Below are 13067 nucleotides of genomic sequence, written 5' to 3'. Positions count from 1 at the left end.
CCTTCCTCCCTTCCTTCTTTCCTCTGTCCTTCCCTACTTCCTTTCCTTCCTCCCTCCTTCCTTCCCTCTTTCCTTCCTCCCTCCTTTCCTTCCTTCTTCCTTCCTTCCCTCTTTCCTTCCTCCCTCCTTTCCTTCATTCTTCCTTCCTCCTTACTCCCTTCCTCCCTCCTTTCCTTCCTTCTTCCTCCCTTCCTACCTTGACTTGAGGACAACAGGAGGGTTGATATAAAATATAAAGAAAAACATCAACTTTACACTGTTGTCAGATGCAGCTTCCTAATAGACAAATATCTACTTTTATATTTTAAATATTCACAGAAACTGTAAAATCAGATCCAGGGAGTTTCTGTGGAGGTCTGCTTTGTTTGGTTTGCCTCTCCGAGTTGATTTCTACATGTTGAAGGACAGAGACTACACACAGATGCGTTACTCTCATGCGAGCAGAGACCATGTGTGCATGTTAGTGGACAGCTGGCCGTCAGCTGTGGCCTTCGCGCTGTGCTCGAGTGAAACTTTGAACAGATGTAATGCAAGTTCTCTGAGGTCAGTGTGGTGTGTGTGTAAAGAGCCGTAAAGGGTCCAGAGAGTGTGAGGTCCAGTTTTTGAACTTAAGACAGATGTGTGTTTGATTTCTGCACGATTGCTTCACCCAAAAAAAAATTGTTGTTTTTCACATTTCACATTAAATTAAGTTTATGCTACATATCAATCAATCAGACTTCACTTGTATAGCACTTTTTCATACAAAAGCAATGCAACACAAACAAACCAAAAAAATACAATTATCTGCCCCCCCCTCCTCCTCTACTACTTAAGACAGATGTGTGTTTGATTTCTGCAGATTTCTGATTGCTTCACCTAAAAGAATGGGTGCTTTCACATTAGAATTAATTTATTATCGTGATCATCAATCAATCAGACTTCACTTATATAGCACTTTACATACAAAAGCAATGCAACACAAAGCATTACCACCACATCGCCCCTATGCATCACAAACAATGAATAAATACACTATAAATATGCTATAAATAAAGGAATCAATAAAAACTGAGAAACTGAGGAAACACCATGTAAAAAGTCCAAATAAAGTAATATAATAAATATAATAATTTCATATGAATGATTGAAAGAAAGAACAGGTAGAGCTTGTTTTGATGGTTAACTTCTGCAAAGTGTGAGAGGCTCTAAAACTGTACTGAGGGTCACACAGAGAAGCAATGAGGGAAAAAATTGGTACAAAAGTGAACCAATAAAAGCTTTTTTTCATTCAATGTGACTTAAATAATAATAAATAAAATAAACCACTGTATTCAAACATGTAAAGGTCTATATACATAAAGAAATATTGGACGTTTTCCAGTCTGTAAAAGTCAATTATTGGTCCATAAAGCAGCTATAGAAGCAGTGAAGTAAAGAGGGAAAATACATACGTCTGGTACGTTATTGATACTTTGACATTTTACGCTCACTGACCCAAAGTGGTTGCCGTCCTTGACTCTGCGCCTGCTACTGGATCCGTTATAAAAAACAAACATCGTCCACCGGCGGGGCCAGGATGTGTTTAGACTGGACGAAACATGAGAAGACTCCTGGAAAAGTGAAGCATCGCCAAGCTTCAATCAGTCAAACTTTATTTACATAGCACATTTAACACAGACTGACCACAACAGAAACATGAGAACATCTGGACTGTAGCTGGCGGCTGGTGACTACTGTTGCAGCCAGAGGTTGTATGTTATTTTGGCTCTGGGACTGAGTTCACAAATTAACAAAAGATAGAGATAACAACGTTTTTAATATGATAAAAATGAATAAAATATACAAAATCAAAGCGTAAAGAAGTCAGAAGTAGAAGTATGGAGACAGGTAAATGTCCGGATGTGTCCTGGCAGCGCTTAGAAGAAGAGAAGCGGAGACTCTGCTACCTGAAATCACTGAAATAACAAACAGAGGAGTTCAGTTTCAGACCTCAGGAGTCGTGTGTTACTCTAAACCTCGCTCTTATTACCCGCAGGCAGACGTCAGGAGGTAAAGGTACGTTTCTTTGCTGCTCAGAGGGAAGAAAATACAGACTTCAGTCGTCTAGATGAGTCTCCTGAGCAGCCAGAAAAGTGGGTTTATTACAACCATTTGTCCTTTAAAGTTAAAACAAAAACATCAACAACAAAAAAAAGGAAAAAAAAGAAAAAAGAAAAAGAAGTCACAGGGTAAGCAGTATCATCATCAAAAATCAGCACACAACGTCATTACACCTCGCAATGCATATCACATTTTCCTTATAAAACCTCGCTATTCACATAACACCTCATTCACAAGTTGCATAAACCCACATGGTCAGACATCATCACAAAGAAAATACCATCCAGGCCTCCCAGGAAGGAAATAAAGCACCAAAAGAACAAGAGAAAGAGCCTTAACTGCATTACATCAATGTCAATCAGTTAATTAATTAATTAATAATTAATTCAATATTATGGTCAAGTAAGGGCCCCATATCTTCCAAAATACCTCCAGCTTGTTGTTTGTAGTTTGCTATTTTAGTCAACCATTTGTCCTTTTTAAAGTGTCCTCGAGCAATAATGTGAACTTAAAACCTCTCTTCATATACATTCATCTTTCTTCTCTAACTGTTGTCTTTAACCAGGCAGATACTGAGTACGATTTTAACTGACTTTTTGTCTCTTGATGTTCAGTTTGACGTCACGCTGCCTGATTAATCAAAGATCTGGCTCTCGGACAATCTGATGTTTTCTTCTCCTCAGTCCGATTTCTCATCTGTTATAAACTAAAGTGAGCTTGTTTTAATATAACTGGAACATATTTTACATGTTGGGGCTAAAACTGTAGTCTGACTGAAACTGTCAGGATAATAAAACTGAACTTTTCTGCATCTTCCGACCATTTAGTTCTTTTTACTTGCAGTGTATAGAGTTACACAAAGTAACACTGCCTTTCTCTCTTTTGGTCAGTGTTAACAGGAGCTTGCGTTTAATTATCATCTGTAAAGTGTGAGCATGGAAGTTGCAGGTTCTTTAATTAAAACATGTGAGTTAACACAACATGCAGGATTAATAGAACCAGAGAGCTTTTCTTGAGTAAAACCCATAGACTGTATATAAGAAATGGACGTAAAATCCGTGACGTCACCCATTGGTTTGTGGACTGCTGCTCGGAAGCCAATAGTTTTCGGATCTGAGCAGCGCCATCTTGAACATTTCAGGTGCATGCTGGGAAAAATAACAACACAGATTCTACTTATATGGGCATCAGGAGGAGCATTAGGCGCCCTCCTGAACCTGTCAATCACGACGTAGCCACGCCCTAATGCATACCCTGCTTTATCGTCACATATAAAATCAGGGAGGCCAAAATGTCCCAAATGAACATCATACTGCATTGAAGAAGGCTTTAAACTAGCGATTGAGACCATAAACACATTTTGAAAACGTTTACTGAGGTTAAAAATCAAGTGAGAAGTTGGTGAATTCTCCATTGACTTGTATAGAGACGGAAGTCCTTTTGACACCAAAACGGTCGCCCCCTGGTGGCCTTTTCATAGAATGCAGTTTTAAGTTACTTCCGCGTTGGCCTCATTTCAGAGGACCGGAACTCCCCGCCTGGTAAAACCAAAGTAAATCTACACTTAGTGCCAAAGTGCTGTATTTCAAGCAGAATTTTCATTTTGAGATAACTTTATTGTCAGTAACACAAGAACATCATATACATAAGAGGATATTAAGATACACAAAATACCATAAATATGAATAACAAGCTCAATATACCAAAATAATAAACCAAATAACCCAAAAGTGTTTATGCTTCTTTGAAAGCACTCACACTTTTTAAAGTATCTGAACCTCCTTCCACAGTTTTGGTGAAGCCAAACTTTATAAATTAAAGACAGAAGTGGGAGAAAGAGATTTTAAAACTACTTTTTGAACATGTTTGTTTCAGCTGTAGAAGGCGACCAAACCAAACTGTTTGCACACTCTCGAAACGTTTTGAGCTCGCCACAAAGTTTCTAATTTATCTAACGAGCTACTGCACAGATGTTTGGTGTAGATCATGGTATTAATTAAAAAACATATAAATCCCTGGGTAAATTAAGAAAACTCAAAGATTAAAAAAGCCACTAATTCCAATAAAGCGCCTCGCTCTCACACGACATTCTTAACGTATCAAACCACTAACAACGTTTCACTGGCCTGTATTTTCCTCTCAGAGGTTTTTAATGGCTCAGGACGAGTTTTACATTTTCTACACTTAACTCCGGCCTGCAGATTGTTCCGGAGATAGCGGCGCTGCTGTCACCGGCACGGTTCAAAACTTTCCTTTACTTACTGTCTCTTACTGTAACCTTTTCTCTCACACTTTATAACACATAAACACTCCGTTACTGAGGCTATCTGTCTCACTCTGTCTCTTTTTTCTCCCTCTCTCCTCTATCTGTTATTACAGAAGTTAAACTCAGTCTACAGAAACGTCTGTGAACCATCAAATGATATTCCAATTCTTTGAACTGGTGTCTTTATTGGACCTTCTGACAAATAATAATATCATATTTTATACATCCAGAGGTTTTTGCATTGTATTTTTCATAGCATGTTTTTATAAATTAATTAAATAAAAACCTATAATACAACATTAACAGATAAATGAGCTTCTATACCTGCTGTGTCTCATTTGAAATGCACATTTTAAACAGGAATTTACTGTAAAATAAGCTACAAAATATTCAGTAATTCAATATTGCATTACTTTATCTGTGCACTACATGTATCTGATCATATACATCAGGTTTTTACACTGATCATGTAGATGTCTCTAAAACTCACGTTCAATCAAATACGATTCATTTGGTGTTACTGGGTTTATGGTGAACTCTCTCTCCCTTTATAATTTTATTTTCCTCATTTTAATTGGGCCTATCATTTACCCCCTGGCTTGTAAATACACCTTTCAGTTAATCATGCAGCGGGTTGTTTTATTGTTATTTTAGTGAACTCTTGTGTTTTTCACCTTGATGCTTCATGGGGGGTGGACAATGTGAAATGGCTGCGATTAGTGTCAACTGCAAATATATGCACGAGTACAAAAAGCTGTATTTATGCTCCACTGGGAGTTTTGTGCAAAGGCATCTTCCTGTTCTAATGTAGAATAAGGACCCTCACAGGCCGTGGGTGTCAGGACACTGGTGCTTTGGTTTCTATCATCCTGCAGCTCTGCTTTCATTTGGATCCAAACCCTGATCCAGCACATGATCCGTGAGATGCTGCAGCCCGCTCCCCCCGGTCCTCTCTAAGTGTAAGCATGTGCTAAGTCAGGCATAGTGGGACGCTGCTGACGCACATGAAACAGAACAGCCAAATTGTGAACATCTCTGTGTGGTACTTTTCAAAACAGAGAAGAAGATTACTGTTGAAGTGATGGGGAGTAAAACAAATGTGTATTGTCCCAAAGAGAAAAATCACATCTTTAAGTCGCTAAAAACTGTTGCATTTAATCTTGTGTAGTTTTGATGCTCATTTATCTGCACAGTGCTGAAGTGTACAAAGAGTTGAGTTATTTTTCTAACATCGGCAAAAAAGTAGGTAGGTAGGTAGGTAGGTAGGTTGGTTGGTTGGTAGATAGGTAGGTGGGTAGGTAGGTAGGTAGGTATGTAGGTTGGTAGGTAGATAGGTAGGTTGGTATGTAGATGGGTAGGTAGGTAGGTAGGTAGGTAGGTAGGTGGGTAGGTGGGTAGGTAGGTGGGTAGGTAGGTATGTAGACAGGTAGGTGGGTAGGTATGTAGATAGGTATGTATGTAGGTACGTAGATAGGTAGGTAGGTGGGTAGGTGGGTAGGTGGGTTGAATAATGATAAAATACTCAGTGTGCAAATCGTGCACTGCAGGATCTAAGAAAACATTCATATATATACCTAAAAGCATGCAGCCTAAAAATAAAACCACAGACATTACGTCAGCACATTAAACAGCCTGATGGCAGATGGTCTTTATATTTTATCATCATGTTGTGTTGCAGCTGACGGTGTAACATCATCTACTGTAAGCTGTAATAATCTTTGTCACATGACGACTCTCATATTAGCCATGGAGCGTTTTTTTAGCATCTAACTTCATGTCAAAGCATTCCTTCTTTATTTCTGTCACAGTGTAATAAAAGTTCAGTCTTACATACACACACAGGAGCAGGTGACATTCATCAGGCTGAACACGATCGGTCAATGATACATTTAGGCCTTTATGAGAGTTTGGTGAAGCTAAACCTTACAGACAAAAGAAAGAGTAGTTTTAGGATGAAGAAGGTTAAAATTTTCTTAAATATCTGAGACTCCCAACCAGTAAAAAAGAACTGAGGAAGCTTTTATATGAGTCATCCTCACAACAAACACGATAGTATATCTCTAAAATACATTCTGTTAAAGCAACCTATAGTTATGTTTTACGCCATCTAGTGGCCGTAGAAGTTATCACCTGTGGAAGTGATGCAGTTTACATGATGTCATTATAATGGGGCTTTTCCACTACATAGTTCCAGCTCGACTCAACTTTCCATCAGGGATAGTACCTGGTACCTGGTACTTTTATAGTATCTGCTCTGGCGAAGTTCCAAGCGTGCCGAGCCGATACTAAAATGTGACGTTAACAGACTGCCTGCCAATGATTGGTCAGACAGTCGTCAATGGAAGAATCATGAGCCGTCCCACACAAGAATCAAACCCGGCATTTTTAAATACCTGCAACAATAGTTACAGCGAGTTTCACGCGAGTTAACATGGCTCCTATGCGCAAAACTACACAGTGGTCCTTCGACGAGGTGCAGACGTTCCTGTGTGTGGTGGCAGACAACCCCGCCCATGTTGAGGAGGTACTATGAAGTAAAGGAAAGCGACGTACCTGGTACCAAACCGAGCAGAGTCGAGTCAGGTAGTGCTAGACCTGTATAATGGAAAAGAGCCATAAAAGGTGACACATTTCTATAATAGGAGGCGCTGGTGTTGGTGGATGGAGACTCGTAATGTCGTGGTGTTAACTGTTGCCAAGACGATGAAAGTTGAGTAACTTTAGGAGGGAAGTTTCAAGTGATCATTTTAACACAAACCACAATCTTTCACTAACTCTAACCAAGTGGTATTTATGCCTAAACCTAACCAGACCTTAATTACATCATTTATTCATCTTTTAACAGGGATTTGTAATGTTTTTAAATAGCAGTAAAGTACGCTCCATCGGGTCGTTCTGGAGTCCATTAATACAGCTGCTAGATGTCATAAATGTAACTAGAGGTGGTTTTTTGAAGGTAGAATTTTAGAGGCAAAAAAAGCTTGAAAGAAGTCCAGCTGTCATTGAGTTAACACTTTTAGAGACACCTGTGATTATTCAAGAAGCAGAAGAAGAGGAAAACATTGTCCTCAATGACAATATTAGACAAACTGTGGTAAATATTAGACTTTGGGATACTTGCCAAATCGGATCATTTATGTAGCTATTTGTGATTCTTTCTATAGCTTCAGTACACTAGAAGGTTTACTTTAGAAAAAATAAATAGGGCTTATTTTCTTTATTATTTTCATTATCAATTAATTCAAAGAAAGAAATCTCTGCACACCTGATTGTAATGGCAAGTGTGTATGAAGAAAGTGCAATAAAATTAGATTCAGATCATTTATTAATTTGCCAATCACTATCTCAATTAATCAATTCATCATTTTGGTTGTAAAATGTAATAAAATAGTGAAAATGCTTGTTAAAACTTGCCAGAGTCAAAGGTTAAATATCTTTAAATGTCTTATTATGTCAAAGATATTCAGTTTAAAATCATGGATAACAAAGAAATGCTGTAAATCTTCACCTTTACGAAGCAAAACCAGCAAAGTTTCAGGATATTTGATTCAAAAATTGCAAAAAGTGCTTAATCAACTAACAGTTGCAGCTCTAGAAAAGCTTATTAGACATGAATTTATGAGAAAATGTGTAAACTCTCGGGGTACGTTATCACTATTTTATCATCTAAGCTAAAGGTTTACATTTTACCTTCACAGTGTCAGCTCTCCTGATGAACTCTGATACGGTTTCTGTTGCTGCCAGACTTTCTGTCAGAGTTCAGCAGCGTACCAGATGTTTTCTGTGTGTGGCGTGAGAAACACCTCCCAGCTGACACACACCAGGTTGCTCAAACACACACACACACACACGACTCAGCGGGGATAGGGTGTGTGTGTGTGTTTTTGTGATGCATGTAAACTGAAGGCGTTGCCGGTGTGTTATAATGCGCTTGGTATTTGACGGGCGGCGTTAATCAGAAATGTGTGATGGAGAGCAGACGGGGGTGTGTGACAGGTGAGGAATCCCGTCAGCTCTTATCTAATCGGGGTGTTTTTATATCAGTGAGCGATAACACTGACTGCCTGCTCCTCCCTTTCAGCGTGTGTGTTTGTGTGTGTGTGTCGGGGGGGTCGCTGTCACTCAGGCCGACCGCTCCGAGTGTTTAAGGGGGAAACTCTGATGGAGATGTAAATCATGTCACTCACAAAAATCATGTTTGCACGGTCGATTTTTATATTCTTTTCATGCACATTTCTGACAGTGATTTGACCAGACGGGGTCTCGATATTCCAAAAGTCTGAGATGATGCTCCTGAATGAGCTCAGAGAAACTGCACAGGAGGGCTGGGTGAAATCGATCCGTTTTGCACCCAGAGCTAGAAAATATGACTATTTGTACGGACTTGCTCACAGCCAATCAAACACAAGTGTTCTTGGATTTAACGTGACATGTGATTGGTCCACTGCCACAGCAGCTACGACCCGTCTGTGGTGGTGAAGTCGTGGTGAATCTGAGTTAGCACGCTTAGCAGTTCAGCAGCCAAGATGCCTCCTAAACGCTCTAAAGTGAGTCTACACTACACGCCTGTTACACCGGATACAAGACAGAGACCTACATGTGTTAATGGGAATCTAATGAAGGACTCAGCTGGTATCAGTGTCACTTTAAGGGTACTTGGATTGGTGGTATCATCATAATTAAATGATACCCAGCCCTACTGTACAGTAAGCATAGTTTCATGCTTTAAGGCTGTAATATCAACCTGAAATTCTCCTAAAAAAGATCCTAACATTGATCATCAATCAAAGATAATGCAAGTAAAAGGTCTTTGTATTGAAGATTGAAATAAAATGTTTTTATGTGAGTTCATTGATGACATTTAAAAGAGTGTTTTAGTAGTAATAGGGGTTTTTTTTGTCTTTGTGAGATATTTGTCATCATAAAGTATCAGGTTGTTATTAAGGAACTTGTAGATGATTTTAGCTTCAGTGCATTTTAATGAACTACCACTTCACCCCTTCTCCCTTCTGAAATCAAACTTACATCCATCCTCTTTTTTTTAACACATGAATAAAGTTTACATTAAAGATGAAAAACATTGAAACATTTTAGTCTGCATGCTGGGAAATAAAACTGTGTCTACTGTTAGTTATAAAGCCCAGAAATAATTTCCAATACCTGCTTTTACATATTTGATCATTAATAGAGCTGAAATAATCAGTTAATTGATAGGCTTGATGACTGATTCATCATTTAAGTAACAACCATATATGACCTCAGAATCTGCTGCTTCTCTAATGTGATAATAAACTTTATATTTTGGTGGTTTTGACGGCTGGATGAAAGAAACAAGATTTTACTAATGAAAACTGACATCTCTCATAATTGACTCCTTTCTGACTTCATGTTTTGCTTAATTAAGAAAACAACTGTCATATTAATCATTGATGAAAATAATTAAGTAAATAAATGTTGAACTAAATGAGCACAGAATATGATTTAGAGGAGTGTTTCAGAAGTGATGCAGATGTTCTGAGGTCAAACTCAAAGCAGAAATGTTGTTGGAAATATTTTAATAACTTCATTATAACGAGCTTTTGATGCTTAAATAAATACCAGCGACTGTTTTTGAGTTCTGTTCATAAATATTTTGAAAATGAGAAAAAGCTTTTGAGTAAAAAATGCTGGCCGCTGTTCTGTGACTGTTGTCATTGATTTGACCCGGATCAAAGTTTTACACTGAGCAGGCACCAAGTGTGTGTGTGTGTGTGTGTGTGTGTGTGTGTGTGTGTGTGTGTGTGTGTGTGTGTGTGTGTGTGTGTGTGTGTGTGTGTGAGCGTGTTAAACAGAGACATGAGAGCTTTGGAGAGGAGATGACAGAGATAGCAAGCTGCAGCGCTGATGATGCACGCACACACACACACGCACACACACACACACTCGATGCAATCTGAGCAAAGACACATGAAATAACCAAATATGGAGTTAAATTCTGAGCCACAGTTTTATTTGTTTGACTTTTTAATGATGCGTGCAGCTTCAGGCTCACAGGTTACTGCCGCTCTGTGAGATTTAATCCAAGCTGGCTCTCAGTCCTCGTCCCTCAGGCCCTTTTTCTAATGATCAAGGTCTCATTTATTGCATCACTGTGCCGAGACTGTATCCAAAACACACTCGCATGTGTAGCTTGTTTAATAGTGAAAATCTGAAACTCTTTGTTTGTTTTTCATCAGAGAAGTAGATGTTGACACCTGGCAGGAACAGGCAAAGAAAAATTGCTGACTCAGCATAAAATAATAAACCCAGCACTGTGAAAACATCAGAGTGAGATGATGTTTGTATTTCTCTCAATATGCTCCTTTATTACTGGAAACTTTACTTTTTAAGATCAATTTATGATATTAATGTATGAACTTTTATTTAAATGGTATAATTATAGAGAGAAATCCAACAGATAACTTCCTGTTTCACTCTGATTCAACCAGACAGTCTTATCTCTCAATCTCAGTTTCCTCTTCCCAAACATCTCACAGTATATTTTATATCAGATACAGAGAATTAATGAAACTCTTCTCTTCTTTTATAATCATATCCTTCCTGGAACCTTACATTATGTAGGAAGTAAGTAAAATGTATTTATATAATGCTTCTCACAGACATAAATCACAAAGTACTTTATATAAGCAAAAAAGACGATACAATACACACACACACACACACACACACACACACACACACACACACACACACACACACACATACATACATATACATCCATATATATCCCAACACACATGTATAGAATAATAATAATGTAGTAAGATAAAGTAATACAGGTGACACAACCCTTAGTGAGGTGAAACCACAATCAGTCAGTTTCCAGCAGTCAAAACAAATGTTTATGCAGCGAAATGTTATTTTATAGTTAAAATCCCCCTGCAGACATGTTTTAACCCTCCTGTTGTCCTCGAGTCAAGGAAGGAAGGAAGGGAGGAAGGAAGAAGGAAGGAAAGGAGGGAGGAAGGAAGGAAGGAAGGAAGGAAGGGAGGAAGAAGTAATGAAAGAAGGAGGGAGGGAGGGAGGGAGGAAGGAAAGGAGGGAAGAAGGAAGGAAGGAAAGGAGGGAGGAAGGAAGGAAGGGAGGAAAGGACAGAAGGAAGGAAGGAAGGAAGGGAGGAAGAAGTAATGAAAGAAGGAGGGAGGGAGGGAGGAAGGGAAGAAGGGAGAAAGGAAGAAGGAAGGAAAGGAGGGAGGAAGCAAGGAAGGGAGGAAAGGACAGAAGGAAGAGAGGAAGGAAGGACAGAGGAAAGAAGGAAGGGAGGGGGGAGGAAAGAAAGAGAGAAGGGAGGAAGGAAAGGAAGGAAGGAAGGAAGGAAGGAAGGAAGCACACACACACACACATACACACACACATACAAACCATTTTAATGAGGAAAATCCATTTTTAATCACCGTGATTGTGGGCAATCAGTGTTCATCACAGGGAACAATCAATCAAACACACACACACACACACACACTCAAAATACAGGTCTTTCCGTTGATCTCTTTCACTCTATTTCCTTTATTTCTCACATATGCAAACTTACTCAGGAACACACACACACACACACACACACACACACACACACACACACACACACACACACACACACACACACACACACATTAACTGTATGAGTGCTGTGCAGGTGTTCGGCACGCACTCAGCTCCCTCTGCGTCTTTGTTCTGCCTGAGATCTTTCACAAATGTTCTCCATTATCCAAACCGCTCAGTGTGTGTCTTCTTCTTACACACACAATCACACACACACACAGACACACACACACACACACACACACACACACACACACACACACACTCACATAAACACACACCTTTGAGCACAGACACACATTTTCACGGTTAGTTAAGTGTCAGCTCTCTCAGAGGTTGGTGGAAATGATCCTGTTGATTAGTCTGTAACTGAACGTGACCGAGCTAAGCAGCAGTAAGTCACTCGGCTGCATTTAAGCTGAACTGAAATGAAAACCAGCTGTGAACAAAAATACATATTTCAAGTCTCATGCAGGCCAGATGAAAGGATTAATGGTAACATTAATACTTTAAGTCCCACTATTTAGCATTTGCAAGCAGCATACTGGTTTCTAACACGCTATCATACCATATTTAATGCTTTGTCTCAAATACTTCTGTACTTACACTGAGGTCATAAGTGCGTTCACACTGAGCAGTATGGAAACATTGGAAACATTCATATGGAAACACTATGAGAACCTGGATAGTTTCACTCAGAACAGTCAAAAAGTTGAGTGTGTAACTATGGACACTTCTAACTCTCAACGGTCGCCATGTTGGCTCACAATAATTATCAACTTATCGTACAATAACTAGCATCATCATGTCTATATATGGACTTATCATATGATACATGGACATGACCTTTGACCTCAGTATTGCCACACTTCACATTAGCAGCTAAGAGGCTATTCATGTCACATTAGCTAAGTGAGTAGTGTCCTCCATTCCTCACTGTGACGTCCTGAGTGGAGACTGCAGAAGAATTAAAGGTAAATAACTCTGTCCCCAACCATAATGACAGTCTGGGTTTTACAGAAGAGTAGCACCCACTCTCCAATCCCACCCCCCCCTTACATTATTATACTATTATATTATCATTATATCAGTGGTATAAAATCATCTTCAAATGGCAATAATATCGTTTATCGTGATTATT

This window comes from Scomber scombrus, chromosome 3 (assembly GCF_963691925.1).
Source record: "Scomber scombrus chromosome 3, fScoSco1.1, whole genome shotgun sequence".
In the NCBI taxonomy this organism is placed as follows: domain Eukaryota; kingdom Metazoa; phylum Chordata; class Actinopteri; order Scombriformes; family Scombridae; genus Scomber; species Scomber scombrus.
The sequence above is the reverse complement of the archived record's forward strand: the minus strand, read 5'-3'. Positions refer to the sequence as shown.